The 26,796-nt window shown below is 51.1% G+C and overlaps 1 protein-coding gene across 1 annotated transcript in view; it reads right to left on the bottom strand.

The window, feature by feature from the left end:
- DOCK1 (dedicator of cytokinesis 1) overlaps positions 1-26,796 on the bottom strand; it is a 254,913-nt gene that overhangs the window by 101,877 nt on the left and 126,240 nt on the right. The window lies entirely within an intron of this gene.

Here is a 26,796-nt window from a genome sequence, read left to right as displayed (position 1 = left end):
AGGCAGCCAGGGGCATCCCACAGTGCCAGGTTGGCTTCAACAAACACCTTTCTGATAAGCCCTAAGACCAGACAGACTCCTGAACAGGTCCTTGCCATCCCCCCTGTCCCCAGCAGACTTGATTATGCAGCCTGAGTTCAGGGCCCCAGAAGACCAATTAATTGGCCCAGGTCCCAGCATGCTTCAGAAAACTGGGAGTAATTTGCCCACCCAAGCTTCAGGTTGTTTTGTATTCTGGATGTTTGCGGTCACACCTGGCGGTGCTTAGGGGCCCGAAAACTGGAACTCATGTAAGCAAAGCATATGCCCCAGTCCTTTGAGCAACTTTCCTGGCCTAAAACTTGTCTATGAAAATCCAAGTCTTAAAACACACACACACATGCACACACATACACACAAACACGCATGCATGTACACACATACATATGTACCACTTATCTTATGTTCTAAAATTCCCAGCAAATTCTCTTTCCCAACTTCTCTGAGTTTAACATTCGAACTCACCAAGTGAAATCTTAGTGCCAAGATAAAAAAATATTTTCTTAGCTGTCTCTTGTCGTCAGTGAAAGTCTAAATCCAAAAAAATGGCTGTGGCTATTCTGAGGAATCACGATGTTTCCTGAGGTCTGCAAGGAGACCACATGGGAAGCAGGTGATTCCCCTGATGAACACAGCAGAGGCAGCAGCACAGACCAGCGTGGAGGCTCGAGGCGGATGCAAGGAAAAGATATTCCCCCTTGGGTGGTGAGTGACTGCACCATGGGCTCAAGGCCGTGGGGCCAATCTTCACTCAAAGATCATCCTCCACAAATGACCATTTATTTTGGGTCTTTTGCCCAAAATGCAAGAAAACAAACATGAGACAGATACAAGATAAAGCCAAGTTTATAATCCACTGATGAACATGTCACTTTTGGGGCATGTCCTTAAAAATGACATGGTGCTGTGAGATCTTTGTTCCTTGGTTTCCTACTCAGAGAAAGAGAATTAAACTCGACATTTATAATAATAACTGGCTTGACGCATTATTGACCCGATTTCAGTGGAAAATTCATTGTCAGCTCATCTTTCTCCACTTTCCCTATGGCACAAAGAACCACCCCAGAAACTTAACTATTTATCTCAATTGTTTGGAAACGATCAACTCACAAAACTGTATTTTATCAGCCACTCAAATAGCCCCAGTATTAAAGGCCTTCAGCAAAGAAATGTTATTTGGCTTGGTGAAGCACTTAAATAAATCAGTTCTAGATGAACATTCAGGATTAACTGGTGGGCACTGGGCCCCTCTCTGTGCCTTTACAGCACTGACTGGAGGCGGGTGTGGATGGGTGGAGATGTGGGCATACCCCTTTCTGAGGACGGGGTGACTGCACTCAGCCCCTGAACTGCAGTGCTGGCAAAGAACTTTACCTTCCCACTGGATCTGGCATCCAGCAGGGCGCTCTAATGTGTGGAATCCCAGTCTGTCACTCTGAAGTCACCAAGCCTAGGTAAAAGGAAGCCACACCAGTCTCAAATGACCCAATTATCCAGAGAATGCAGTGCAAAGTGGAGGAAACTCTTCTCAAAGGATGCAACAGTCCACAGGGGCTGTTAGCATCTCCTGGTATTTGCAGACAAGGGATTGGGGGGCACTAGTAGCTGTACTCAGGGCTTGGGGCTTACTCTTGGCTCTTTCACTCCTTGCAAGGCTTAGGCCTTAAGTGGTCTTCAAACTATGACCCACGGGCCACATATTGTATTTGTTCCCTCACTTCAAAATAAGATAAATGCAGTGCGCATAGGTATTTGTTCATAGTTTTTGGTTTTTTACTATAGTCCGGCTTTCCAATGGTCTGAGGACAGTGAACTGGCCCTGTTTAAAAAACTTGAGGACCACTAGTTTAGGGGGACAAAACGTGATGCTGGGAATGGAACCTGGTTCAGCAGCGTGCAAGACACACAAGTGCATTCAGTTCTGTCTCTCTCTCTCCAACCTCGCTTTGAAATTTTTTTCCCAATTTATCCAGGGAACCAGGACCCAAAAGAGGATAAAGGCCCAAACCAGGCCCTCCAACTGAATTTCGTCAATAAAGTGTTATTGGAACTCATACATGCTCCCTCGCTGGCATATTGTCTATGTCTGCATCTCCTGCTGCCACATGTCAGAAAAGTCCCCAGATGCCTCAGGATGATCAGACTTAAGAGTGATTTATCCTCATAGCCAGGAGTAACCCCTGAGCATTACCGGGTGTGGCCCAAAAAAAAAAAAAAAAAAAAAGAGTGATTTATCCTATATCCTACAGCAAAGGTCCCCACCCTAGTATAAACTTTTCAATCCATCAGTTACTATAAAGTCTATGGTCAGGTAGACAGATGACAGACCAATACTGAGGCCTGCTCCTGTCACCAGATAGTGTGAAAAGGACCTCTTCTCCTCAGAAAGACTAGAGTGAGGGGGGCAGGTGTTTCAAGTTAGAACAAACAAGGCCATGTATATACCATACTCTCTGTGGCCCCCATTTTAAAAAGGATCTGTATATCACCATTTTTGGCCCTGTTAAATGTAGAGTTACTACGTGACCCCTGTGAAGATGGTCCCGAACCCCCTCATTGAACATTGGTCTTAACATACGTGGGCACACTGTTGACCTCTGGGTGTGTCTCTTTCAGCTCCTAAGTGTACTGATCAAGACACCCCCCCCCCCCAAGACTCACACCTAGAGCCTTCTGGGTGTTTCAGTATCATTGCCTCTGACAATGACTAGCATGGAAGAATAAATGGGTGGAACCAAGCTCAGCTCCTTGGATGAGGCCCTCGGCTTTTGGCCTCTCAGGGGTATGGGAGGAGACAGGTTGGTAGATGCTGGGCTCTCAGAGAAAGGCCTGGCAGACCACCCCAGATAGCGCCCAAAAGAAAGGGACCTACAGCATAAACCAGAAAGGAAAGGAGTCTACAAGTCTCGGAGACCAGGATGGTATTGCTGAAAATGAAAGAAAAAAATTTAAGTCAAGCCCCCAGAGGGTGCCGGGCCCAGGTCAACTTTGTTGTTTGTTTTCTTTTCCATTTATTTATTTATTTATTTATGTATTTATTTATTTATTTATTTAGAGAGCTATATTTATGAAAAGCACCAAAATACCATGGAAAAATGCACAAAAACCATTGAGGTGTTCTTGCAACTTTGGCCAACTCAGATCATCCCCACTGGCCAGCTCAGCTTGCTGGACCATAGCCAAGAAGCCCAGGTGCCAAAACGGGCAAGAAATGTGCCAGAGGTGATCCTGGAAATGCCCAGGTGCTGCTCATGCACAGGGGTTCTTGGTCTCTGTGACACCCCTATGGTTGGGGTGGAACAACCCCTTGCTGCACCCAGGCTCCCCACAGGCAGGACGAACCAGTCCTGCTCACTGAGGTGCCTTTGCTTAAAGAGACCATGAGCCTGTCCAGAGCTGATCCTACTCTCAGTCATACACTTAAGCCACCCCCACGGGGGAATAACCTGGGACAGAGGCTGGGGCTGTGACACAGTCCTCACACACACTTGATATGAGCTTAGCTCCTGCCCCTACCAGTCTCCTGATCACTGTTGGGTAAGGCACTGGACAGAATTGGCAACTCCAGACTGGCCTGAATTTCTTACAGGGACCCATCAGCACCCACCCATAGGCCCTGGCACCAAACCACTAATTGGTAGAGAACCCCTCAGGACCTCCTCTGCACTAACTACTTGGGAAGAGGAAAAGAAAAAGGTCAGGGAGGATTCCGGTCGATGTTCAAAGGAGCCCCTAGTCCCCAACATTTCAGGGGGTCTCCGCACACCCCTGTAATGGTGGTTCTCATCGAGGCTTCAGGAGGTCCGAGACATGGTACAAAGCATCCTAACGGATCTGTCCAACACAGTTTTTTACTCTCAGTCTTTAAAAACATCTTGTAGGTCAGCTGACTCCCAGCAGAACCAGGAGTACACCCTGAGCACTGCCCAGTGTGGCCCTAAAACGCAAAGGATAATAATAAAATAAAATAAATAAAACAAGTAAAGAAAGTAAAATAAAATAAATTAAAATGTTGGACCTCCAGTTCCACATCTCGTACCCAAGCACCACTAGGATCACACCACTAGGAGTGAGCCCTGAGTACAGATCCAGGAGTAGTATGTCCTGAGTATGATCAGGGGTGACCCCAAAATTGTTTAAAAGTATCTTTAAGGGACCAACTAAGTAGTTACTTTCACCAAAAAGCCCAGACACCACAAGGCACCAACCAGAAAAGAGGTTTGGCCCGATTTTTTCAGGCAAGACTGTCTACACTGCAGATGCTGAAATCTCACACTGAGTCCAGTCAGTTTGCCCAGCTGGGACCTGGGATTGGCAGGGCTGAGGCCTGAGTTTGAAGCAGCCAGATCCCACCCTCTACCCCACACCCCAGTCCACATACTGGAGTCAGAAGCTGAGAAAACTCCAGAAGCGAAAATGTTCATTAACACCCAGGACCCAAAAAAGGAAGGATTCGGTCCCTCAGGGGGCTGCGGGTGAAGATGTCGGCTTCCCGCTGTTTCCGGGGTGTGAATGAATCACAAGACTTATTTTAGGGACCTGGGATATCATCTGCCCGCTCGCGGGGCTATATTTACCCACAAGGACAGGGAAAGTGGCACTGACGCGGATCCTTCCTTCCCCACCCTGCTGCACAGAGTGGGACAGACCAAGAGAAAATTTCTCTTCTAGGACATCAGGGTGTGAGGCTCAGGGTCCCAGGCAGACTCACAATCAAGCATGGGGCTTGGTGTAAGCCTGAGCCCACCCCAGAGGGGTCAGGGGACCAATGCAGACCTGGTCAGAGTTGGCCTTGCAGAGACAAGTGCCCACAAGAAGGACATGAGCAGGTCAGCAAGACCACCTTGGAGCAACACCTATCATTGAGTTACCATACCGCCATGTGCCAGCCCAGGTAGACCCAGAAATTCAGAACCCATGAGGACAGAAGTCAGGGTTCAGCCTGGAAATACATCATGTGATAGATTTCACAGCCTTGAGATAGACGACAGACCAACTGTCATAGCCTCTGGGTGACTCCCATTTCCAAATTCACACCTTTTTTTTTCTGTTGACTGAGCTAGTTTTGGAGACAGACTCAGTGGTGCTCAGTGGCTTCTCTTTAGCAGGGATCAGTCCTCCCCTCTCAATCTTCCCCTGTGCCAAGCTGGTACCCAATTCGTTGAGCTCCTTCCAAGCCTCTGACCCTGATTTTTTTTAAGAAACACATATTTTTCAAACTCTGAGCCACTGAAATATAGCCCCATGAATACAGGTGGGGAAGACCTTTTAGAACTTTCCTACCTCCTTGAGTGAAGCAGATGCCCCAAATCTTTAGAATAATAGACTAAATGTTGGGGTCAGAGACAATATAGAAGTTCAGTATAGGTGGGCCTTGCATGAGGCCCAGCTGGGTCCATCCAGGGCACTAGATATGGTCTCCTGAGCACTGCAGGCATGATGCCTGAACACAGAGACAGCAGGAAGCTCTGAGCACCGTCAGGTACAGGCCCCATCCCACAACAATAGCAATGATTGAAACATGCTCTGTTCTGACTTCAACCATACAGGGAGCACTTGCTGCTGCGTCCAGGGAAGGGGGTGTTCCTCCATGAACGGTGGTCACTGAAGAAGAAAAAACCCAGCACCAAACAACCAAAGGCAGCTTGGCTCACAGGTATGGACTTTTGTAGCATTAAAAAAAATCCTTAAAAGAAAAACCATGAACTAGAGAGACAGTAAAGGGGATGGGGGAATGAAGCATTGGACTTGCATGCAGATGACCCAGTTTAATTCCCAGTTGTGCAGATGGTCACCCAAGCACCACCAGGTGTCACTCTTGAGCACAGATTTAGGAATGTCCCCTGGGCACTCTGGATGTGGCCTCCAAATCCAAAATTGATCACTTAAATAAAAGAAACAAAGGAGTGGAAAGCTAGTTTAGTGGAAAAGGTGCTTAGCTTGAAGGTGATCAACCTGGGTTCATTCCTGCATTCATTCTATACAGCCCCCTAAGCCCTGCCAGAAGAGATCACTCAGTGTAAAGCCAGGAGTTAGCTCTGAGCACTGCTGGATGTAACCCCCAAACAAACATTAAAATATCATAATAAAGAAAAAGTAAACCCTCTGCAACTTTTATTTTATTATTTGTTTTTAGAACACAACAGCAGTGCTCAGGATTTACTGTTACTGATTCTGTGCTTAGGGGTTACTCCTAGAGGGTCAGGGGAACCCTATAGAGACTGGGAATTGAGTCTGGGTCAGCTGTATGCCAGGCAAATGCTCTCCCTGCTGAACTTATTTCGCCAGCCTGCAGCAACCTTGAAAGGCCAAGTTTTGCCTTGCTTTTGTTTGCATATGGAGCAGAGAGAAACCACACCAGTGACCCCAGACTCCAACTCCCCCTCCAGTTCAAGGGGCCCCCAAAGTGTTAGCTGAAGAGGAAGAAGGCGAAGGAGCCATCAGGGCAGAGCTTCCAAATGTGCCAAAGCACAAATTAGGCAAATTGGAAACGGGCGAGTTGCAGCCCTAAACGAGGAGGAATTAAAGTAATGACCTACTTAGTTCCCCAGGGATTCAATCACTTAAAGAAACGTCTGTGAGGGGCCTGAGCGACAGCGCAGCAGGGAGGGGGTTTGCCTTGCACGTGGCCAACCCGGGTTCAATCCCTAGCATCCCATAGGGTCCACCGGACCTGCCTCAGGAATGATTTCTAACCCCTGAGCACTGGTGGGTGTGGCTCTAAAACCATCACCTGAAAAGAAACATCTATGAATCTCAGGATCACTCTGTCTGGGGGACCCCAGAGGCCACCAAGCACACCTGGAGCCTGTAGGCCATGGGGAGTTCTGTCCTGTGGGGCACATGGAAATAGCAGACCCCGCTTACTCTCGGGAGACAGGGCTGGATCCCCTGCAGTGAGGCCACAGGGCGCCCCTGGAAGGTGGAAGCTGGTGGGCCCAACTGAGGACTCAGAGAGGAGCCTGACCCCCTGGGGACCTCCCCTGCTGTGCCCAGAACTCGAGAGGACCCTGGGCAGTGGGTGTGGGCTGGATCCACTGACATGGTTCCCAAATGATAAGGGGGGCAATATCCTGAAAGTGACACTGAGCAGCAGAAGGTAAGATGGGATGACAAGTGGGGGGCTTCAGCGCCAACACTGGGAACTCTTCTTTCTATGAGCTCTGAGACAGAAAAAGTCTCTGCACAGAGGGCTTGAGCTAACCTGGACACCCCCAAATTTATGGGGCATTTGGTTCCACACTTAGGTCAGGTCACCCTGTCCTGGGGAGGACCCTGCTCTGACCAAGAGCATTAAAAGGTAGTGTCCACTCAGGATTCAGGAACCTGGAAAACAAGAGCGGCTGGAGTGCTTTACCTCCCGGGTCTGAGTAAGCAGGACTCTAACTTGGGACAGGTGGGGAGAGGGGCCCATTCTGGCTTGTGTCCTGGCAGCGATTGTCCAATTCCCATTACAGCAGGCCAGGATCCGAGCATGACAATCCCTGTGTTCAGGACCTTGGGGGTTTCTCTGAAGACCCTCTTAAATCCACTGTGGCTGAGTGGGTGCATGATGCCCGAGACTGAGCCTAACAGCCTAACCTAGTCCACTGGCAGAGTGGACTGACATGGAGCTAGAAAGTAACTAAAATTCCTCTAAGGCCTAATTCTGCCCAAAGGCGCCACCTGTTGGCCAGGCCTTCAGCTGCCCTCAGGCAGGGGGACAACAGAGTTCAGGAAGGTCCCTGCATTAGGGGGGCTACACTTCCAAGGCAGCAAGCAGAAAACCTATGCCCGCAGACTGACCCCCACAAAACCCCATTCTCAGAAAACTTACCTCAAGTTTCCTTTCACATTGGGGTGGCAGGGCAGGGGCTGGGGTAGTAACCCTTTATGTCTGTTTGCTTAAAAAGGCAGATTTGGGGAAGCAGTTGTTGATTATCAAAAAGGGGTGTAGGTCAAAGAAACTAGGGAGCCTATGTCCTAATGGGTGAAGAAAAGGGAGGGATGGGAGTTTTTTTTACTTATTTTTTTATTTAGTTATTTATATTTGGCTTTTGGGTCCCATTCGGTGGTGCTGGAGGGGGGGCTACTCCTGGCTCTGAGCTCAGGAATCACTTCTAGCAGGCTCGGGGGACCATTTACCAGATTTGCCAGGGATCAACCTGGTCTACCGTGTGCAAGGTAAATGCCCTACCCACTGTGCTAACTCTCTGGCCCGTTTTTTTATTTTATTTATTTATTTAAATTTTTGGGCCACATCTGACTTCTAAGCTTAGGAATCTCTTCTGGCAGGTTTGAGGGACCTGAAGGAATGCTGGAAATTGGGCCTGGGTTGGTTGCATGCAAGGCAAAGCCCTCTCTCTGTACTCTCACTCTGGCTCTGGCGAGTTTTGAGGCTCTAACCATGGGGGTACGGAGGGAGAGGATCAGATACACAGGGGCACTTTTGCTTCCTCAAAAGAACATTTCCAGGCAAAATGTTCTGCTTTTGACAAAAGCTGGACCTTCCATGACTCCAGGATACTCCTGGCACTGGGGAAGGCACAGCTGGCGGGGTAGTGGTGGTAGAGGTGGGTAAATGCCCCTGAAAGGCCCAACCATGCTGCAGCCACACCAGGAGCACAGAGCTCGAGACCGGTCAGGTCTGATGCCCCATCGGACAAGCACTGCCTCTCTCTGGCAGAGCCATGGAGCCAAGGGGGTCTCTGGGATGGGGCTGAGCAGCAGCGGGAACAGCCCCTACTGTGCCAGAAGTTGAGTGAACTGCAGACACCTGAGGCGAGGGTTTTCTGCCACACATTCTGCCCACCTCTCAGAACCTTCCAGGAAGCCGCTTCCTCATCCACTCACAATGAGAAGGGAGACTCAGCCCCTGCTGGGCTGCTTCTTCCATTCCAGCTCCACGCCCACATCCCCATAAAGCCCTGCCCGTTAGACTGTTAGCTCTATGCTCCTATCTGCTGCCAGTCTTGATGCCGGGAAGTGCATGTTTAAGAGACGTGAGGCCGATTTTCACTTGATGGATTAACCCTAAAGCGAGAGTGACAGACGATTTGCCCCAGCCATGAGGAGACATGCTGAGTTCACAGACAGGACAGCACAGGCCCACCCCCCCTGGGGGTGTCAAGGGCACTAGGCCAAGCTCCTGATCTCCCATAACCGAAGGGCACACCCCATGTGCCCTGCACCCCCAAAATCAGCAGAAGTGGGGACAGTCTCCAGGCTTCCTCACTAGGGGGAAACTTGCCATTTCTCTGCTACCTGTCTCCCTCTGGGCAGCCAGAGAACCAGAGACTGGGCAGGCTGGAGGTGAGACTGGGTGAGCCGATTTGAGGAGGGACCAAGGGTAAGAGACCTATATAGCAGGTGATCTGAACGGTGGAGACCCAAGTTTCAAACCCAGAGTTGTATGGACACTCGAGCACCGCTGGGTGTGGCCCCCAAAGGAACGCAGAAAGGAAAAAGGGGACCATACTGTTGCTTAACGGGGCAGACATCGGCCCTGCGATTGTGAGATCCTGGGCTGGTTCTTACGTACTGCAAACAAACAAACAAACAAAAAACAGTGGTGAGGGATTGCTAATAGTCTCACGAGCCTACCTGCACTGCTGCTGTCGAGGAGGTGGGGGGAGGCTATCTCGGCGGAGAAAAGGAGAGATTTTAGGATGCACGACCTGGGCTAGTCAGAGGCACACGATGTTCCCCAGAATCCAGAGAGCCACCGGGAGGCCTGTCCCCGGGTGCCTCCTATAAAGCTGGCCGGACGCGACGCGGGCAGAGCCAGTCCAGACTGGGCCAGAGAACCAGCGCGGACAGGGCAGGTCCCAGGCACAGAACCGGCTCTGAGCCAGGGCCAAGATGCAGAGGGCTGAGGGCGCTTTCGGGGGGCTCACCGAGCCTCCTGCAAACCAGGTCTGTCTTCCAGGGAGACAGCCTGGTGGACCCTCACATAGGACAAGGGCCCTGGAAGCGGAGAAGCCTTGAACTCTGGCTCAGAGAGTCCCAGGTCAGAGGCTCCTACCTGGAGCACCGCCTGGGTCTGAGCGGTGCTGCTTGCCCTGTGTAACGGAGGCTGAAGTGGGCTGCGGGGTCAGGGGGCGCAGGTTCCACTGTCAGTCTCAGAGCACCTGGTTCCCTGGAGCTGGAATCTGCCCAGAAACAAAGGAAGGGGAAAGAAAGGACAGGGAAGAAGAGACGGTTCTAGAAAGTGCCAAAGGTCAACAGGCTGCATACCTGGCGGGCACGCCCACCGGGGACCCCCAAGGCCGCCTGCCTGTCATGTCCACCCACCCTGATGGTCTCCAGGACCACCTGCAGGTGAGGATCAGGTGTGTGTCCGCCCTCCGGGGCGGAGGGGGGATTCGTGAGCGCCCAGGGCTGGGCTGGGCTGGGCCAGCGGCTCCAAGGGCAGTGCGGGCACAGGGACGCGGCCACCCGCGCGCCCACCCACCCACCGATCCTCCCCGCCCCCGTGCGCCCGGCTGCGGCGCCCAGAGACTCAACAAGTCCCCGGGTCGCGCAGCGCCGCCTGCAGCCCAGAAAGCCAGAGGACGCGGCGCGGGCGGTGCAGGCAGCGCGGCGGCTCCTGCCTCCTCCTTCCTCCTCCTCCTCCTTCCTCCGGGCTCCCGCGCGGGCGTCGGCGGGCGGGGGCTGCTGGGCTCCCCGCGCCCCGCACCCCGCGCGCGCCCCGCGCCGTCCGGGGCTCCGCCCGCCTCGGTGCCAGGCGGGGCGCGCGGCGCAGGAGCTCCGGCCGCGGGGCTCGGTGGAGTGGCGGGCAGCGGGGCGCGGCCGCCTGGACTGCCCGGATCCCGCGTCGCCCCCGCGCCCATCGCGGTCCATGAGGACAGCGGTGCGGGGCCGAGCCGGCGGGCTGCGGGCTTCCCCCGGGCCGGCCGCGCCGCTGCTTCCCCGCGCGCCTCGCTGAGCCGGGCCGGGCCGGGCCGGGCCGGGCCGGGGGGACGCGCGCTGCAGCGCCGGGCGGGTCGGGTCGGGCCGGGCCGGGCCGGGCCGGGCCGGTGGCGGTGGCCGTGGCGGGCGGCGAGCGCGCAGCCGGAGAGGCGAGGCGAGGCGAGGCGAGGCTGGGCAGCGGATGCCCCGGCCCGAGACATGCCACCCACAGCGCCTTCCCAGTGAGCGGCCCCAGGTAAGCAGCGGACCCCGCGAGCGTGCGCCCATCCCCGGGGTCCCCGATTTTGCTGGGGGCGGAGGGGAGTCTGGTAACTTTGGCGACGACCTCGGGGGCGCCGAGTGCGGTAGCGACGTGGCTGCTGACCATCGCCACCACCTCGGGGGCGCACATGGCCTTCGCTCCGGTGCGTCTCCGGGGTTCCAAAGGGGGCGATGATGCACCGGGCGCCCGCAGGTTTCCAGGCTTGCAAATGTTTCCCAAACTAGAGGGAACTGGTGAGCGGAGCCGGTGAACTTTGGGGGGCCGAGGGGCCCTGCCTGGAGCCGGCTGCGAAGGCGAGGCGAGGCGAGGCGAGGCGAGGCGAGGAGAGGCGCGGGAGCTTGGGCATCTATCTATCTGCCCACGTGAAATGCTAGCCCGACCCCCGCACGCACGGCGGCTCAGGGGCTCAGGGAGGGGAGCCGAGGGCCGGGGATGAGCGCCCTGCATCGCGGGCTGCTGTCCGATCCTCGCTGCAGACCAGGAGGCGACTGAGCAGGACAGAGAGCAGGATAGCGAGCCCGCCCGCCGGCCGGCCAGGCAGGCCAGCGCTGGGGCACAAGTGCAGAGCTGAAGCCTGCGTCTTGCTGCTTCATGCTGTGTGTGTGTGTGTGTGTGTGTGTGTGTGTGTGTGTGTGTGTGTGTGTGTGTGTGTGTGTGTGTGTGTTTTCCCGGGCCCTTGGAATCTCCCCCAACCCGCCAAGGCGCCTGTGACCTCACATTCCATTTCTCCCAAATATGGCCCAAAAGAGAGAGAAGGTGCCAGGGGCGAGGGGGCAGGAGGCTCCGGGAGCATTAGGGGCCCTGGAAGGTGCTTTCACAAGCTCTTCCTAAAGCTGGGGGGGCTCTACTCTGAGCCCTTTAGCCCCCCTGCAAGTCCCACAGTCCCGGGACTGGCCGTCCTCCTGGGCCCCTGAAGCAGAATAGGCAGCAAAGCCTTTTAATTTGACCTTGTCTGGTTAGGCGCTGGGATTCTGCAGAAGCAACCCCAAGTGAACCAGCGGGATGGCAGGAACTTTGGGCTCCCCTGCTTGGCTAGAAACCCTGGGATCATTCCCAAAGAGGCAGTTCAGCCTAACCCAGAGCATCAGGAAGGCTTGCACTCACCAGCAGGCTTTCTCTTGGACAAGGGCTTTCTTCCCAGGGGGTACCTACCTCTCCACTGGCTAGTGGGGAGGGGTCAAGGTTAAATGACTGGGGACCTGACTGAAAAGGGGTCCCCCAAAATACCTGCCACCCTCCCTTCCCTAATGACGAGCAGATACCGGGAAATGATCACATCTCTTAGGCTTAGGCTACACAAAGTAACAGGCTCTGTCTGCAGAGGCAGAAAGCAGTAGAGGTTTACTAATCACGCTGGGCTGGGCTCTTGATCTCTTTCAGATCCTGTTGAATGCCAATGTGTAAAGAAAAGTTGCATTTATCTTTGCCTGTATTGGGGGGTGAGAATGGTTAGTAAATGTACATAAGCAGTGAGGGGGGGGAAATGGGAGCCGGTGTTTCTGCTCGCCTGGCCAGATCGTCCTAATTTACTCTCCATGTTTACTACTGACATTAGATGGCACTGCTCCTCAGCATGGTTTATTACAGGCATATTTGGGTGGGTGGGGGACCGTCTAGCTGAGCTCTCACTAATTGCATGATGTTGCATAAATTCTTTTTAAGCTCCTGAGTTTCGCTTTTCTGCACTTCAGTAAATGCATTGAGAGACAGACAGACAGATAGAGAGAGAGAGAGAGAGAGAGAGAGAGAGAGAGAGAGAGAGAGAGAGAGAGAGAGAGAGAACCGTTAGGTTGAATTTCTGAAGCTGAACGGGAGACCAGTACTTAGGACGCCCTTGGAAAAGCTAGTGTGCCTTTAAACTCAGCCCCGTAGCCTTGCCTTCATATTTCATTGTTGTGATTAAGACTCGCAGCTTTCCCCTTAAATCAGGCCCATTACGCTATTGAGAAGCGCGACTACTGGGTTAGAAATAGGCTAATAAGGCAAAAAATGCTGGAGAGCTTCGGGTTTGCACAAAGAGCTTCTCCAAAGCCAGCAGGGGAAGTGTGGGAAGCCTCTACTTGGGTGACTTTGAGGGTGGGGGAAGCTTTTGTGTCCTGCCGAGATTGTCTTCCCCAGGGCCCCCCCCCGGGAGAGAGAAAATTGGGGTCTTTTGTTTCACCCACTGCAGGGAAAAAGAATTTCAGTAAATAAGTGGAAGACTTGGGGATGAAAGGCGCCCAGGAAGACTCCCACACATGGAAATTAGCATCCGAAAATGAAAATGGGTTTCGTAAGTAGCAGCGGATGGCAGGCAGGCAGCTGGGCAGATGTGTGTTCACTATGCTGAGATCTTGGTCTGCTCGCATCTGTTTGCCATAACCCCTGGCTGTCTCTCCGAGACAAGGCACTCAGGAGCTCGGTCCCCGGAGCAGCCTAGGTCTATGCTGGGGACAGGCTGCTTTCAAGCTGCACCGCAAAGCAGCAATGGCAGAGACAGGCAGCGGTGGGACTGGCGGTGGCAAAACCACCCTGGGTTTGATATTATTCTGTCTGGAGAGCGGGACAGGCCCGCCAGACACCTGAGTTGGGGCCATGTCCAGATCATCCAGATCACTGTGTTAACTAACCCAATGTATGATGCAGACTGCAAGAGAACCACAGATCCTAGGAAAGGGAGAGATCAGGAGGAAACCTGCTGCCACACAGTATAAGGATGGTCGGACCTCCTCGCCCCTTCCCTCCTTCTTTCCCTGCCATCCAGTGTTGGAGACCTCAGCTCCCCGGCCCCAGAGTGGCTGCCATAATTCATGAAGTCAGTCCTCTTTAGTCTCCTCACATATTTGATTTTAATATTTCATCATGTTATGGAGTGACTTCAATATTTTAGAGCGGAACTTAATCTGATTGATATGACATGACAACACATTTATTGCCATGGAGCCCACACACAAACATCTGCAGAAACCCTGATGCAATATTTAAAAGTGCAGAGGGTGGGCCCGCGTAGGGCTTAAATGCTTTTCTTCAGCATTAGGGCCAGGGTAGAGGTTGACCAGGGACAGACACTCTCTCTGCCGGGCCTTCAGAGCAGCCAAGCTGACGGGATGCTGTTTGCACGAGCGCAGGTTAGAACCTCCGGACCGTGCATGATAAAGCATCTGCTTCCGACCCTGGAAATGCGACGGTGTCTCCAGGCAACCGAGCATCTTCCTTCCCAGACGGAGGAACAAAATAACCCTCAAGACCTTTCCTGGTCCCGCATCAGTTTTGGGCCTGCAGCTCTTGCTCTTGCACCCCGTCCTCAGCATCAGGAGATTAAGTCTAAGTTTGAGTTCTGGGGTTTCAGACAACTTGACCCCTCTGTGAGTAAACCCAGGGATTCTGTGGAACAGAGAGGAGCTGCCCAGTGGTTGGCCATGATGCAGATGAAAAAAACCCACTCAAATAGATGTGTGTTTCCCTTCCTGTGCATTTCTCCTCACCGTTCTAGCTGTGAGAGAAAAAAACCAAATGGGACGCAGACAAGCAGGCATTAGAGAATGCCCCCCACTCCTAGAAAATCACCTTGTTAGGTAACGGCACCCCTCTTGAAGAGAATGAAAATGTGCTCCATCCCCAAGCATTAGTTGGGAATATTGTTTATGGTGGATGTGGGATTGGTCAGTCAAAGGATGGTCTGTCCTCAGACATGCTCTCTGGCTGCCACAAAGTTACAAGACCAGAGAGGGGTGATGTTCACACTTGCCATTCCAGGGTTCCCAGATTATAATATTAAAGCAGGCAAGGGTGAAGAAATTTCCCCTGACTCCCCCCCAAAAATATCTTTACAATATAGCAAAATGTTGGTCAAAGCTTCTCTCGCAGTTACTATGGAAAATTCCAATTCAATCCCGGATAATCTAGCCTTGGGCATAAAAAGAAATGCAGCTTCAGTGATGAGGGACACGGCAGGAGAGAGGCAGGCGGGAATATTACAAGTGGCCTAGCGCAGAAATAAACTTCATATTCTCCAACTTAATATTCCAGAAAGACGGTAGTAAGGGTAGGGTAAGGATCGGTTGGAGGTAGGACAGCCTGTCCACTGCCAACGCTCACCGAGCTGAACACACTTCTATATCATTCTGTGAGCAAGTCCGACACCTTCACACTGAGATGTACCTGGTGTTGGTCAATCACCTGTTTCTCCCCCTTTTCAATCTACATTTAGTGGTTAGACTCGAACACATCCTAATTTCTGCATTTTGCCTTTTGAAACCAGCTTCCTTTCCCAAGAAGCAATTTTGCATCTTTGGAATTGGGGGCCCTCACTCAGAAAACAGGAAAACAGGGAAAGGGGACAGCTAGGGAGAGGTTCTGGGCCAGAAAGGACCATGGGTCAGGCAAATGGACTGGGCAGAGGCATAAAGAGCCACTGTGGTGCAAAGTATTTCCGAAGATGTCAGAGGCCCCACTTCCCCTCCCCGAAACTCACACCAAGAAAAGCAGGGGATTGGGCCAAGGGTGTAGATTCAGGCTTTGGAGGGTCCCGAGGAAAGTGGGGCCTTTGCTGAGACAAAGGCTGGGATGAGCTTGAGTCCAGCACACATAATCTGAGCATAAGCCACAGTGGGGGTGCTCCAAGCAGTGGATCCCTAAGGAAAAGAGGAGCAGGCAGAGGAGCGTGGAGCACACAAGAAGAATCAGTGGGGGGGGGGGACAAGAGGAATCTGTGATTCCAGTAAGTAAATGCCGAACGTTTTGAAGAAAAACAGGCTTTTCCCGAGATTCTGTCTTGGGGCTTGGAGATAAAACCAAAAAGGGGAGCTGGAGTTGAAGGTGTGAGGATTAGAAGGATTAGCTGGTTCCAGGGGTGAGTGGGGTGCTCTGGGTCCAGAGAACCATCAGGGTGGCTGAGCTCTGTAAGCCGAAGATGGACTGTGAAGGAGGGATTAGAGAGAGATGGCCATACAAGCAGATGCCCTGAGAGTCAAAGGGCACCCAAGTCAGGGAGGAATCAAGATCCATTCACCACTGAACATCATTGTAGTAGTGAGTGTTCAACAGATGATATCATTTAAACACCCCCCCACACACTTAGTTCGAATAACTTGCACATGTACTGTTTCCTGGAGAGATGGGCCGGCAGGCAGGGTGCCGGCCTCACCTGCAGCCAATCCTGGTTCGATTCCCAGCAACATGTGGGGATCCCCACAAATTTACCAGAAGTTATCTCTGAGCACAGAGCCAAAAGCAAGCCCTGAGAACTCTGAGTGTGGCCCCCCAAGAAATAATATTTTCAGAGAGAGCAACCCAAAGATTCACAACACATAGAAATCCTTTGAAATAATCGTAGTATCGGTGCTTTGAAAATATTTGATGAGGTCATTACAAGTGAGCCTGGCAGTGACTGTATTGAGAATTCAGGGACTAGGCAGGCTGCTAGTTCTGCTGTACTTTTCTGCCATTGGTGCTATAAGGAACTATTGTGAAAAGGTGCAGAACAGAGAAGGGCTCTGGGCACAAATCGTGGAAGGAGTCTGACCAGTCAGTCTCTGACAGTGAAAACAGTCAGGAAGACAAAAAAAAAAAAAAAAAATCGGGGGTTTTCTATCACCTGATTCAACTTGAGAATTGGTAAATATTCAGAAGAGTAGAGTAAAATTCTTTTCTGTTCGTTTGTTTTGGGGTCACACCTAGCAGTGTTCGGGGCTGATTGACTTCTGGCTCTAGGATCACTCCCAGTGGTGCTCAGGGGACCACAAGCAGGGCTGCTATTTCTCCAACCCCCAAAGTTGATTTCTGAAAGCAAATAATATGGGACCAGAGAGAGCACAGCAGATAGGGCACTTGTTTGCATGCTATCAGCCTGGGTTTGATTTCTGGAACCCCAAAGAGTTCTCTGAGCCCACCATGAATGATCCCTGAGCACAGAACAAAGAGTAACCCTTGAGAACTGCTCAGTGTGGTCCAAAACAACAACAAAAAATGTGTCTGAGTTCAGTGACCTAGTGACAGGAAGAATATATACTCCACCTTGTTTTAGTAAGAGAACCCCAAATGTGGTTGGTATTTGAAGAGACCACCACACTTTGAACCCCTCCCCTTATAATTGAACATCAAGCCACCAACTGCACTGTGTGTGGATCAAATCCATCAACATTTTAGCAAAACCAGTGAAGTACATTAAGGCCACTTAGGGGTCGAAATGTCAATATAGTGGTTAAGACCCTTGCCTTGCACGAGGCCTACCCGGGTTCCATCTCCACCATCCCGTAGGATCCCCTGAGCACCGCAAGGAGTAATTCCTGAGTGCAGAGACAGGGTAAGCCCTGAGCACCACTGAGTGTGACTAAAAAAAAAAAAAAAAAAATAACAGAACAAAACAAACAAAACAAAAGGCTGCTTAAGTGGGTACTCATTTGGGGAACAAGGTCTGGCTCCCTGTTCACTCCCCATGTGCCAGAGATGTGAGTGAGCCAACCTGGGGTGCTCAGAAGCCTGGATGAGAGTTGGACCCAGGTGAGCACAACAGGGCTCATGAAATAAGACACCAGCAATGAGTCTGTCCCCTTCAAACCACACTCCCTGCCTACCTCCTCGGGAGACATTGCCGGCTCCCCCTCCCACCCCCCATGATTCATCATGGGTTTGTTTTCACCGCGGTTGTTAGTGGGCTGGCTTCAGAGCCCGTCTGCATCCTTGTTGAGTTTGTTTTATTCCTGCTACATATAGATTTGTCTCCATATATAATATTAATTCCCCTCTAAGCATTTCTCTACTTTATTTATTGTATCTATCAGATTTGCTAGTGTGGAAAAGGAAAAAATAAAAGGAGGAGGAGGAGGCCGCTGAGGGTTAGGCTGAATGATGGAATTGATAATCCGGTTGGAACAGCACATCCATGAAAGATCCCCCCACCCAGTAGGAGGAGGGAGCTCAGGCCGCATCCATCCCTCCAGGGGGTGCCTGTGACTAGGCACCATGAGGAGCAGGGGTAGGCTTTAACGCTGTTGCTGGGGCTTCTTTCAATGTGATGTGGGAAACCCCCATGAAATGGAGCCCCGGTCTGTCCAGCTTGTCCAATAGCCAAAACCCTGGAGCAATTCCACATTCCTCAGACCGCTGTGGTGGCATCTCAGATTCATGGGGGCACCAGATCCCAAACCTGGTTCTGGCATCCCACACCAATCATAGCCACCTAGGACCGAGCTCCAAAAGTACCCTGGGAAGAGCCTTCCTGGGCCCTTGGCACTGCTTGGGGAGTGGGCGGGGGAGGTTGTCCAGAATGACTCCCTGTGAGATTGACAGGTCCATGTAGGTCTCAGGATGGTATGAAGAATGGGTGTCACCACCACGTGCCTGGCCTCAGTACAGGCACGTTTCATGTGGGGCTGGAAACCTCGCAGTAATGGAATGGAGGTGAGGGGAGCCCAGTTGTCTGTCTCCGCAGGGGGTTTTGGGACTTGTTCAGGAGTCTGGGATCTATTAGACTGCCAGGCAACACCCCCCCTCCCCACAAACCTGCCTTCTTAAGAACCACCGTGTACCACCTCCCCGGACCCTCTCAGCCACTTCTCAAATGCGATGTGTGAAAGACAAAAGCAATTCATGGGTCAGGGGCACTGGCGGGGTACCAGGAAAGGGCACAGGCTCATGGGCAGAGCTGGAAAGAGTTGGCCCAGTCTAGGATGTCCAAAGCAATGACAATTCTAGAAGCTTTTGCCTTACCCACAGAGTCTCAGGCCAATCCAAGGTGTGAGGAGGGATATGGGTGACTGACCTGGCCTTTGACCCTTGAGCCCCATGAAGCACCTCACATTCTGAACAGGACGTATTTGAGGACTATTTGTTCCCTCCTAAGAACTCACCCTCAGCATCTGTAGCCTCAGCCCTGAGCACCATCCATGGGCCCTGCATGTGCATGGGCCCTGTTCTCTCAGGAGGGTAGAAAGAGGGTGACAATGCCCATTGCCTGCCCTGCCCCACATATATCCTCTCAGCCAGGCAGTATGTCGGGGGAGGGAGGGTTCTCAAGTGGCTCTGAGATTAGGGAACAGAGAAGCCAAGAGAAGAGGGAGTGGAGGAGGAAAAAAAATGAGAATGCCAGGGTCTGTGACACCAGATGCTCTCAGAGTCACCCCCAAGAAGTCTGAACATCCAGCTCTGAGGCCAGAGCAGGGCTCAGGAGGGCACCTTGGAAGGCCATGGGTGGAGTCTGGAAGAAAATGTGAAGAATGTGGAGAATGCACCACTGGCTGCGAGCAAAGAACCAGCCCTCAGCACTGCTTCCTCATTAGGTGCTGGTTCTCTTCAGAAAACACTACCTACCCAGTTCCCTTTCTCTTCCCAAGTTCCAGTAGGAAGAGGAGGAAGATAGCTGCTCCAGGAAGTTTTGAGAGACTGAATGAGAAATCAGGAGAAAGAAAGCAGAAAACATCATGGGCATATTCCTTATGATGAGTGTCTCAGGGAGTAGGAAGCAGAGTTCCACCATGTTGGTAGATCCTCAGAGAACAGGAAATACCTACTCCCACCAAGATAGAGAACACCTCAGAGAAGGAAATATTGAGTTCCACCATGATGGAGATCACCTCAAAGAATAGGAAATACTGAGTCCTACCATGATGGAGAACACATCAGAGAACAAGAAATAAACCCCCACGATTATCAGAGGATGCCTATGAGAACAGGAAACAAAGTCCTACCATGATGGAAAACACCTCAGAGAACAAGAAATAAACTCCCACCAATATCAGAGGATGCCTATGAGAACAGGAAACATAGTCCTACCATGACGGAGAACACCTCAGAGAACAGAAAATGCTAAGTCCCACAATGATGGAAGACACTTCAAAGAACAGAAAACATTAAGTCCCACTACAATGGAGGACACCTCATGAAATAGGAAATAACAAGTCCCACCATGAGAACAGGAATTACTGAGTCCCACTATCACGATGGAGACCTCATAGAAACCCACATCAGTTGGAGTTTTGTCCCAGGACAGATGATCCTGCTCTGTCCAAGAGAAGGAAGGCAACACAGCCTGATATGAGCAGTCAGTGAACACAGGGGTAGCAGTGGCGCTGGGTCCTCAGTGGTGGTGAGCGGCGGGCAGGTTGGAGCATGACTCCACTCACAGCCTCTTAGGCTGAGCTTCAACCCTGTGCTCTGTGCCCATCCCTCAGTCTCCCAATTTCCCTTTTTCATCTCCGTCCCAGTAGCACATGGTTGGAGAGAAGCACCAATTCCCAAGGACTAGCTTTGTTGACAGAGCTTAAGTTTATAGTCTGCACTCTCAATCCAGAAAACTCAAATTATTTACTTCATTTGAAACCTTAAATCTCCAAATCTACACATCTGGGCCAGTTAGCTCCTAGATGGGTTCTAGAACTCTCATTGAGGTTTCCTGCAGAGCCCTCAGGAGCAGGACCCCCACCTAGAACACTCTCACTCAATGTTTTCTATAATTGCCACGACAGTGGGGCAGGAGAGGAGGCAGGAAATTAGTTCCTTTCATTAATCCGACAGATGATTTCCGGTGAGTTGTGGGAAGCGAGTTGACTGACCCTTTGTGGCCAGTGTTTGTTAGCAAAGCTCACTGCCGCAAATAAAAATAATCTTTTACACTGACGTAACGTCTAATTTGGACCTCTTTCATGGGCTGCAGTTCGCCAGCGTCATAACATTCTGCTAATTCATTTCTACTAATTTAGATTCGATTTGGACAGAGGACGAGCTGTGGTTAGTATCTGTGTAAGTGGAAACCAGAGAGCTCAGTCAACAGCGAATCCCAACTTAGAGCAGAGAGAAAAATACGCTCAAGAACACAACCTTCTAGTTCATTCCAAAACAAAACCCCCAGACTCCCATGGATCAGTAACGGGGCAACCTATGTCCCCTGAGTAGGGATTTGTGGATGCTGAAGTCTTAGACTCCAGGTTTTCTAGCGGAATTTCTGAAATCTCAGAGAGAAATGAGCTGAGGCCTGACTCAGAGGAATTTTTTCCCTCCCTTATTGCCTCCCTGGAGTCCCCAACAGGACGGTCACAGGATCTGGGTCAGAACATGGTTGCACAAATCAAGGACAGGGATGGGGCGGGATGTGTGTGTGATGCTGACTTTAATGGCCCCTCCTTCCCACCTCATCTGGAAAGGGTGCCTGCTCTACTGAGTACCCCATTCCACTCCTTTTCAGCTGTGACCCCCGAAGGACAGGAGCACTGACTATCAGGAGATGCATCCTTTCGCTGTATTCAAGAAAATTAAACAGGTTCATGAATCTCATTGAGAATCTCTAGCTGTGCTTTGCCCCGGGAAAGGTGGGCTTCCATTTCGGAACAATCCAGTGGAGTCTAGAAAACAGGCCTTCAAGTTAACTGTTTCCTGGCGCCAAGTCTTTCCATGAGGCTTGATCAAAGTGCCCTTTGCTATGGGCAGCAGGGAGGGGCCTCTCCATCTTGCTGTCCCCCCACCCCCAGATTTGGTATCCCCACACCATATGCTGCCCCAATTCATCTCCCTGAATCCCAGCCAGCAGCTCCAACGCCGAGGTGTCTTGATAGCAGCAAAGTCACCGGCTATCACCTGTGACACCCTCTGTTCCTTTCTAGACCTCCAGGAGGGTCTCATGTGGACCATCTGTCCATTGGCCCACAGCACGGAGGGACATGTCCTGGCTAAGCCCTGACTTTGCAATCTCAAAGTCACAGAATGGCACTGGGTTCCACTTGGCACAGCCCACTGCCAACTGGACAATCCCCAACACACACACACACACACATCCCCAACACACACACACACACACACACACACACACACACACACACACACACACAGCTTATACACAGCTAGAAACAAAGACTGCAGGACAGAGACGCTCCTTCTGAGGAAGCAGACGGCAGCTTTAAACCCTGTGCTCTGCTCTCTTGGCTTCTCTCCACACCCAGCTGTGACCCCATTTGTGCACATGCATGCCTGGACCCCGTGGGTGGGCCCCTCCATGCGTGGGGTGTGTTGGCCCTGCCCCTCTGCAAACATGGTAGTACCCGTGTGTGTCCCTGTGTGAGTACATATTCAGCAGTTCGGTTCCTCTGCACTGTGTGCGTATGTGTATTGTGTATGTGAATGCGCGCTTACTCGTGTGTAAGGGAACATGCCTGGCCTCTCCTCTCCTTGGGGAGCCCCCTGCTTGGGTTCCTTGCCCCCAGCCCCTCCCCACACATCTCCACAGCCGCCATGTGTCTGCGCGTTCCTCTGTACAGAGACAAGCAAACCATCAAAATGGGAAATTCATTTTCTCTCTTTATCCCCAGCTTCCTCAAAACAATAAAAGATGACCTTTGGGAACCCGCCTGTACCCAAATCTCATCATTTCTGGGTTCTTGTTATTCGGCCCACGTGTTGACACTTTCCAGAGGCCCATCCAGAGCTCCAGAGAAGATGCGCTTTGTGTGCGTGTGTATGTGTGTGTGTGTGTTTAATGAGCAAACAACAGGACATCCCAGCACCTTCTCTGGCCACCCTGCTCCTCTCCTGCACCCTAGCTTTTCATCCTGAAGGAGGAGATCAATCCTGAGGAGCACAGTGACATCAGTTTTGGGTCACTTTCCTGGGGCACAGTTTGGTCACCTGCTTCTTTCCCGTGCCATTATTCCATAAGTGTTTTCCTAGGACGCCGAATAATCTCTATAATGAGATTTTAATAGCCTCACAGAGGTGCCCGAGGCTGGCACTTAACCATTCACCTGCTGGCAGGCATTGAGCCAGACCTTATTCCTTCAAACTGCCAAGCATGTTTTTTTAGAAGCAGCAGGTAAGATGCTTTGTCACTTACTAAAAATACAGGCTTTATAGACTTACAAGTCACATATGGTTCTGACTGTCATGCGAGAGTAACTGAGATGTCTCTCTGTTGAGCAGCTCCTTGACATCCTCCGTCTCTGGTCCAGACGAGCACCACTAGCACGACCCACGTTTCCCGCGAGTCTGCAGAGCCCAATGAATTCTAGGTCACGATTTTCTCGTGAAAAATAAACTTGATAAACTCCGGCTGCTGCAGACCGAGAGATGCACTCTGAGAAGCAGAGTCCCGGCCCCCAGCCAGCCAAGCCCTAATGGAAAATGCCTTTGCGGTGTCAGGATGGGCCCTGTGCCTACTGCACCCTTGCCCACGCCGGGGCTCTGGGACCATGTGTGTTCCTGGCACCTCTCCAGAGTGTTTCTGTATGACCCACACCCAGACAACAACGCAATCGGGGGGTTAAGGAAACACCGTGCAGAAGTGGCAGCACTTAGGCCCATTCCACAAGGGTCCTGGGTTGGCTTCAGGTCATGCTGCTGGGCAAGGAGATCTGGTTTATATATGTGCTTTGGTGGGGGCTCAGGGGTATGGCCCTTAAGCTATGTGAGGTGAGAAGAAAATGAATAGCCACCACATGTGCCTGCGTTTCTTCCTCTGCAGCATGCGGGAAGTCAGAGCATTGCCTGGGGGTGGGGAATTATTGCTGGGGAGAAGGGGAAAGAAGGACAGGGGCTGGATGTCAGCCGGACATCCACACAGCCAGTTCCTGAATGTCCACATAGCCAAAAGTATGAGGAAGAAAAGCTCAAGTCTCTTCACCTACCGAGTGTCCGGCCTGACCAGGGTTGGTTCCTGATAAATCAGTGTCTTGACGGCAGACACACTTAATCCCCACCAACATAAAGAAAAGCCAGTGGAGTCCCTGGAGAGGCAACCAGGAAAATGCCAGACTGACACATTAGCCGACGGACCCACCATCAGCTGAGCTCCAAACTTCAGCTCAAACTCCAACAGCACAGCCTATTGATCTAGTCTTCCCATCCACCAAGCGAGAGCAACTATTAAATCACTTCAAATCAAGATAAAAAGAATAAAATTAAAAAAAAAAACTCAAAATGCAGTCCAACACCAAAAAAGGGTTCCAAGTCTTGCATCATTTTTACTAATCAGGACATGATTATATATATAAAACAACTCCCTGTAAAACTGAGTAAAGCTTTAAAATTTTTTATATTCTTCATCTAGTGCCCCCTGGCAATTAATTCTTCTGATTTGTGCTTATTAGTTGAAGGGTCGGGTCCAAGACACAAAATCTCTTTCCACACCAGCAGACGGTGGTAGAGAAAATTATTTCCGTGCCAGCCCTGGCAAATTGTAATGATGAACAGTGTGGCCGCACACACACATTCAGACACATTTCTCAGGAGCAGCAGGGAAAAGGCTGAAAAATTACTCGCAAATTGCTTTTTTGTAAAAATGCTCTCGCTTTCAAATTTCCCATCATATGAAGCTTTTCTGCAGAGATGGTACGATGCGTCCTGACGGACTCGCACAACAAAAGCAGTTGCGAGCTGGATGGGAAACTGGGGAGGGGATGAAGATGGCATTTTCCTATGACACCCCCTATGTCCCTCCACACACACATCTCTTTAAGCGGTTGTGTGGGATGGAGTCTCTCACACAGGAAGCATCAAGCCCAACTCCTTCCCAAGACCGTCTGCCAACGGAGTCCAGAAATCATGTCCCATACCTCCAGGCTGCCGCAAACTCACTAAGATCAGAGGCAGATCACTAGTTTTTCCTAAGTGCCCAGATGTGATACTTCTTTATATATATAACAGAACATAATATATAGGCATGTATGAATATGTATATACATATATTTGGTGGAGGAGGCACAACGGTGATGCTCAGGGATTCCTCCAGGCTTTGCACTTGAGAATCACTTCAGGCTATGATCCGGGGACCCTGTGGGATGCAGGGGATCAAACCTGGGTAAGGCGCTTGCAAGGTTAAAAAATGTTTTTATTTTTCTTGCGCTAGCAGCCGGCAGCTGTGAGGGTGCTGGCCACATTGGTCTTCCCCGAAACTGGCGCCTCTGGCCACCTGCGTCTTTTGAGCAGCATTTAATAATTCAGCCCAGGATGAATCTGCGTGATTAACAGAAAGCCTCGTGATTTTGTTTTCTTGCAGATTTAAATACTGGAACGACCACCATTGTCATTCTCAGAGGTGGGAAGCAAAACAGCCAACTTGATTTTTGAATAACTTAGAAAAATAGATAAATAAACACACACGTGTTTTCCAAGGCCACTCTTGGAGGCCCGTGGGAGGCTTGAACCTGGGTGGTGGAACAGCAGAGAGACCAGTGCCCACTCCTGAGGGGAAGCTTAACCCTGGAGAAGCAGGTTTGCCCCCAAATGTGAGTTTCGTGGCTTTTCCCCCATGCTGAGTACAGCTCACTGGGAATCTGAACTGACTGGCTTGGGCAGACTTGGACGCCCATGCAACCAGGCAGGTCAGGGCCTGGCTTCTTCAATGAGTCTTTTCTTTTCCTTTGTTTTATTTTCTTTCCTTCCTTCCTTCCTTCCTTCCTTCCTTCCTTCCTTCCTTCCTTCCTTCCTTCCTTCCTTCCTTCCTTCCTTCCTTCCTTCCTTCCTTCCTTCCCTTCCTTCCTTCCTTCCTTCCTTCTTCCTTCTTCTCCCTTTCTTTCTTCTTCCTTTCTTCCTTCTCTTTCTTCCTTCTCTTTCTTTCTTTCTTTCTTTCTTTCTTTCTTTCTTTCTTTCTTTCTTTCTTTCTTTCTTTCTTTCTTTCTTTCTTTCTTTCTTTCTTTCTTTCTTCCTTCCTTCCTTCCTTCCTTCCCTCTCTCTCTCTCCCTCTCTTTCTTTCTTTCTTTCTTTCTTTCTTTCTTTCTTTCTTTCTTTCTTTCTTTCTTTCTTTCTTTCTTTCTTTCTTTCTTTCTTTCTTTCTTTCTTTCTTCCTTCTTCCCTCTCTCTCTCTCCCTCTCTTTCTTTCTTCTTTCTTTCTTTTCTTTCTTTTCTTTCTTTCTTTCTTTCTTTCTTTCTTTCTTTCTTTCTTTCTTTCTTCTTCTTCCTTCCTTCCTTCTCCCTCCCTCCCTCCCTCCCTCCCTCCCTCCCTCCCTCCCTCCCTCTCTCTCTCTCTCTTTCTTTCTTCCTTTCTTTCTTTCTTTCTTTCTTTTTTGGTTTTCGGGTCACACCCAGCAGTGCTTAGGGGTCACTCCTGACTCCAGGCTCAGAAATCGCTCCTGGCAGGCTCGGGGGACCATATCGGATGCTGGGATTTGAACCACGGACCTTTTGCACACAAGGCAAACGCCTTACCTCCATGCTATCTCTTAGGCCCCTTCTTTTCTTTTTTGTTTTTGGGCCACATCCAGTGGTGCTCAGGGGTTACTCCTGACTCTGTTCTCAGAAATCACTTCTGGCAGGCTCGGGCTATGGGATGCCAAGGATCAAACCTGGGTCAGCTAGATGCAAGGCAAATGCCCTTCCTGCTGTGCTTTTTTCTTGTTGTTTTGTGGGAAATCACAGCAGGTGATGCTCAAAGGTCACCCTGGCAGGGCTGGGGGAACCTAGTGGTGCTGGGGATAGAAGCAGGGTCAGTTGCATTCAAGGCAATGCTCTGACCACTGTGCCATGTCTCTGACCCTCTGCCCTATGTCTCTGATCCTCAGTCTCATGTGTCTGACCCACTGTCACTGCATTTGTCCAGCAAGCAGCGGTTCTCCCAGGCTTCCGTACGAGACTAACTGTGTCCTCCTCAGAGTGTGGCCCAAGCACAGATGAGTGTGGAGAGTTGGCCGCCTGCACGGGGGTGATGG

The sequence above is a fragment of the Suncus etruscus genome, chromosome 17, assembly GCF_024139225.1.
Source record: "Suncus etruscus isolate mSunEtr1 chromosome 17, mSunEtr1.pri.cur, whole genome shotgun sequence".
Classification (NCBI taxonomy): Eukaryota; Metazoa; Chordata; class Mammalia; order Eulipotyphla; family Soricidae; genus Suncus; species Suncus etruscus.
Note: the sequence above shows the minus strand (reverse complement) of the source record. Positions and strands in the feature narration are given on the sequence as shown.